The following is a 5625-nucleotide window of genomic DNA, read 5'->3' as shown; positions in this document are numbered from 1 at the left end:
TACATCCAGCTAGAGAGATGCCAAAGCTTGAAGTATGTACTAGTCATTGTATGTGCCTTCAGCAAATGGGTAGAAGCCTATCCAACCCGTGATAATACTGCCATGACTACTGCCAAAGTACTACTGAAAGAGTTTTTTCCTCGCTACGGCCTTTGTCGAATTTTATGGAGCGACAACGGCCCCCACTTCATAGCTGAGGTTATCCAACTAATCTTGAAGGGACTGGGTGTGAAGCAGAGGTTTCATGCGGTCTTCCACCCCCAATCTGCTGGTTTGGTGGAGCGACACAACGCGACATTGAAGCTGAAACTGTCAAAAATAGTGGCCACCACAGGACTTAAAAGCCCAGATGCCCTCCCACTGGCATTGCTATCGATGCGCTCCACTCCCACTAAGCACCATTTGACCCCCTACGAGGTTGTATTCGGGCGACCAATGAACCTTTGGACTGCCCCCAAACCGACCTCCATTCATGACGTCCCGGACGTCCTACTGTCTGATTACTTGTACAAATTAACTAAAACATTGTCTATCATTCATCAGCAGGTGCAGCAGGCCATCCCCGATGCTTCCAGGGGCCCGGGCCACGACATCCAACTGGGGCACTATGTGTTAGTCCGGAATTTTCAACGGGCGAAGAGTCTGGAACCCCGGTGGACGGGCCCCTGGCAAGTACTGATCACCACCCGGACGGCTCTTCGAGTGGAGGGGAAACGGCACTGGCTGCAGGCACACCACTGCAAGAAGGTCTCCTCGACCCTGGCCACAACCGAAAACATCGACAACCAAGAAGAGCTCCTGAACAAGGATCGGCCATCACTGAACTGCTATCCTGATAACGAGGCACTTGAACTTGCAAAATTCCCTGATCCCACTGTGCCATCCAGGGAAGGGTATTTCCTGCGTCGAAAGGAGGGAGCTTCGGCTAAGTAGACCACGGACTAAGTTAAATCTCAGAACGGTGACCTAAACACAACCAAGGGTTACCCGGAGAGAAGCTAAACAAAGTCTGTGGTTCTGCCTGCTACCGAGCACCTTGAAGATGATGGAAGCGCCAGATAAGAAGATGATGGAAGCGCCAGATAAGAAGATGATGGAAGCAGCCGGAAATACCCACTACAGGAACCCAAAGGCTGACAATATGCACAAATCAAAGACAATCGCCTTCTTCATTGTCTTGCTCTTTTGCCTCCTCCTCATGACTTCCTTCTGGATCTTGGAGGAAAGCACACCCGCTCATCAGATATTGCTGACCACTGCACAGCCAACCACTATGAAAGAGCATCACCTGATCTCCCTGTCACCTCAGCTCCGAGAAAGGCGTAAGGAGTTCTGGAACAATTCCTTCGTGCAACTGTTGCACCAGCACAACCTTGCTGCAAATGCCACCAACTGCTGGATCTGCGGACTGCTCCCGCATGCCACCGGACACTCCATCCCCTTCATCCCTTCTCCTTTCTCAGTTCACGGCTCCTGCCTTGCCTGGTTGATCCTCTTGCAAGAAAGCCACAAGGACAACGCCACTTCTGGTCAAACAGTGTCACACTTCTACTATGGGTTCTGGCTGAACAAAACCGGAAGGACATCTGCTCCCTTTTGTCCTGTGACCTCTGGTTCCGCCTTCCATATGGACATCCCTGCCAAAGAGCGAGTAGAAATGCAGGTGCTCCATAATCCAGCTAGACCCACCTTCTCCTACCTACGGAAACGGACCGCTGCCACTCTGACTGTGGCTCTGTCTGTTATCAATGTCACGGGCCTTGTATGCATCGAAGGCCTGGGGACGCAGCTGGTGGGTCACAGTGCCTACCACATCACCAGGTCATTGGACTCAATCGATCCCCCCTCCTTTGTTGCTTCTCCGAATATGTACTTTGTTTGCGGCACCAAAACTTACACTTGGCTCCCGAAAGGTTGGGGGGGTACCTGCTACATCGCCTTCATTCTCCCCCCAACGTATGTAGCCCCAGCCAACCATCACCGACAGAAGCGCGCAAGTGACATTGGACAGGCCGACTCCACTGGAGCACAGTTCCTGGATGCGGTGAAGGGACTTGTTCCTCTGTGGGGCCCAATGGCAAACAGCCGCGCCATCCGACACCTGACCCAGGCAGTAGAAACAACCATCAACATCACAGCTGGCATCCTCGCTAACAACACGGCTGAACTTCAGGCGGTCGCCTCGTGGCCCTTCAAAACTGCCTAGTTCTAGATGTGGTTCTAGCCGACCGTGGAGGAGCATGCCGCATCATCGGATCTAGCTGTTGCACCTACGTGCCAGATAACTCGCCCTCAGTCTACAAAGCAATTGAATACCTCCACAGACTTTCCTCAGAGGTTCACCAAGAGCAAGAAGGATGGTCGCTTGGGAGCTGGTTTTGGGGCACTTTGAAGGACTGGGGATGGAGGTTGTTTACATTTATATTGATACCGGTTGTAGTACTGTGTGGGTGTTGCCTAAGTATTCAATGCTTGCCACCTCTGTGTACGCTCATTTCTAACTGCATGTGCCCTAAGACTTTGGACTTCAGAACTGAGCACATGAGTCCCCTCTATGAGGTAGAAATACGTGGTCTTATGGGGATAGATCCGAATTGACAAGCTGGCGAGACATGTTAAAAGGGAGGACTGTGGAATTTTAGTTTGTGCGCTGAACATCATCTGCGCCATCTTGTCCATTCCTCAGACTTACGTACAAAATGCACGGCAGCCATTTTAGGTACCATGGTCTCCCTGTTCACGATCGATCGCCAGCGCGCTCCCCTGACCCTGCAAGCATCCCCCGCGCACCCTGGCTGCCCCCGCTCTCACATGCACAAGTCATAAACCCTCTCCTTCCGCGTGGCTCTGTCCCTGGGAGTCACACCCGCGCCTGACCAACACCTCCTTTCCTTTCATGAATACCCCTCTTTGATAAACCCTTCCTCTACGCTCGATTGTCCACACAGACCATTCCTTTCATGAATACCTCTCCTTTGATGACCCCTTCCTCTGAGTCCGATTGTCTGCACGGGTCCCAGGCCATCACCTAGCCGGAGGATACAGTTTATTGCCCCCTATTGTATGGAGTCGCCCCTCTTCAAAGGAGCTACTATTGATCATGGCCTCCCCACCCCCTGGGATACGATCAGGCGCACACATTCTAAGAATCGGCGGAACACTCAGCTGCGTGATAGCCCCCTCCTATTGTATGTGGGGTGAGGACCTCTACTGTAGATACGTGTGGGAGTGGGTCTGAAACTGGGATTCCGGGGATGTCTTTTCATACTTCAAAGAGTCTTTATTTGCAATAAAGAATGCTCACATGTCATAAACCAGGGTATAAGAGGCCAGGCCTCAGAGAGGCTGTTAGAGCACCTCGAAACGATACCTTGTTGTCTGATCTGATGTGTTCTGCTCCGTCAGAATAAACTTTGTTTCCTGCCTTCCAGTCTCCAGCACCTGCCTCTTTGTTTGATAACCTTTGCATGGTATTAGAGGCGTTTAACGCCGGGCAAATACTTGAGAGACATCGACCCAATCGCCTGACCATTTTTCATTTTCCTCACCTAGAGCGGTTTCGAAGAGACGTTAAGATCTGGCAAACGCTCCCTCTCACGCTTTTGGGTAAGGCGGCGTTGTATAAAATGATGGTGCTCCCACGATTTTTATATGTCCTCGAGAATACGCCATTCCTGATCCCTGACTCTTATTTTCGAACTATAGCTGCAACCGTTACCACTCTTTTGTGGGATGGGAAACCGCCGAGTATTGCACAAGATAAGTTAACAAAGAGTTGGTATGATGGGACTATAGCGCTTCTTAAGCAGATTAACTACTGGTTGCACGCTCCGCAGACCGAGCCGGCATACCTCACTGACAGACAAAGCTTGGAGAGCCGAGGCCTGCTAGACAATCTATATAGCTGTCGTATGTCCACAGACATACTCGGACCCACGCAACACACTGTACACCTTTGGTATAAAGCGAATCGGCGTCTTAAATGCTCTGGGACGATTACGCTGATGACACCACTGTGGGATTCCAATAGATTAGGCCTCCTTCGCAACAGTAAAGGGTTCCGGAACTGGGATGCCATCGGCATTTCAGTGGTGGGTGACCTCTGGAAAAGGGGAAAGGTGGTAGATTTCTCCCACCTCCAAACACAATATGACATGGCACAAAAAGAAAGGTTCAGATACCTTCAAATTAAACACGCACTCAAGTCGGTCATACCTCCAGGTACTGATCTACAGGAGTCCTCCCCTCTAGAAGACAGACTCCTAACGGAACACATGCCAGATAGGGCCACTTCATTGACCTACCGGAAATTGATCAACAATCTTCCCAACTTGACGTCCACGCTGAGACAGAAATGGTCCAGGGAAGTGGGTGATTTTGATGAATCCGAATGGCAGGAGGCCCTTTCGTCTCCCAGAGAAACAGCGATATCCTCCAGGTTGAAACTGGTTCAACTCAAAATATTACATCGCACATACTACACTAGAACGACATTATTCAAAATAGAGTCTGCCCCCCACAAATATTGCTTGCGAAACTGCGGAGACGTTGGGTCATTCTATCACACCATATAGGACTGTATGCATGTAGCGAGGTATTGGACAGCAGTTATGCGCACGATATCCCAAACTACAAACATCTCCCTGACGCCAGAACCCCGGCGCTGTTTGCTGAATGTATGGGAATCAAATGACTTATATCACCGACAACAAGATTGGGTAATGCTGGGTATGATGGTGGCAAAACGCAACATTGCTTTATTGTGGGGCTCGGAAGCTCTACCTACCCTCCGTAAGTGGTGTAGAGATATGGATGAAATAATGGTGGCAGAAAAGTCGGTGTTCATACATCGTGGGTGCCCCAGGAAATGGGAGAAAATATGGGGGGCCTGGAATAAGTTTCGTGGTAATATTTGTGACCCTCCGAACCTTGACGACGTTGACAGTACCTCAGTATGACCTAGATTAGCCAAGTAACAATAATACTGGGTTGAATATCAATTTATAGAATCCTTTTATATAATACAATTTATGGACTGAGCTGCTTTGTTCTTGTGATCAACACAATGCATACTATTTTGCTGATATGTATCATTGCCATGATTGTTCTCTTAATAAAAATATTTTAAAAAAAAAATACTCACTGTCATGTAGGCTATATGGATGTATGACATTACAACGCATGCTTTTACATCGCATGCATTTACGACGCGGTTTTTACAACTCATGACTTTACAACGCATATTGCTTTGGAGCGCTGGATAGTGAATTGTTTAATTTACTATTCCAACTCCAGTCCCCATGGATAGTAGGGAAGGTGTTGGATAGTACATTAAACCTATTCCCTATCCTAGAGCGCCCCCCAGCGCAATGCGTTGTAATGGTTTGCGTTGTAAAAGTTGCGTCGTAAAGGCACTGCGTGGTAAAAGTTGCGTTGTAAAGGATGTTTCCCAGGCTATATTGCTGTTTGAGAGAGTCAAATGTATGTATTTTGCCCCCTTCCCACACATCCTTGATCTGAGTGATCCCAATGAGATCCCACTTATCAAATCCCTTAGATTTCCACAGGTTCCCAAGTCTCTCTGAGTTCCACAGGGGGGTGGCTAAGGTTAACTTTTCCTCCCAG

The 5625-nt window shown here is 49.2% G+C and overlaps 1 pseudogene; it reads left to right on the top strand.

The window, feature by feature from the left end:
- Positions 1 to 1042: 1042 nt before the first annotated feature.
- Positions 1043 to 2598, top strand: LOC147748128 (uncharacterized; annotated as a pseudogene).
- The last annotated feature ends 3027 nt before the right edge of the window (positions 2599 to 5625 follow it).

The sequence above is a fragment of the Lissotriton vulgaris genome, chromosome 1_1 (assembly GCF_964263255.1).
Source record: "Lissotriton vulgaris chromosome 1_1, aLisVul1.2, whole genome shotgun sequence".
NCBI lineage: Eukaryota > Metazoa > Chordata > Amphibia > Caudata > Salamandridae > Lissotriton > Lissotriton vulgaris.
This window is presented reverse-complemented; position numbering and strand designations above follow the sequence as displayed.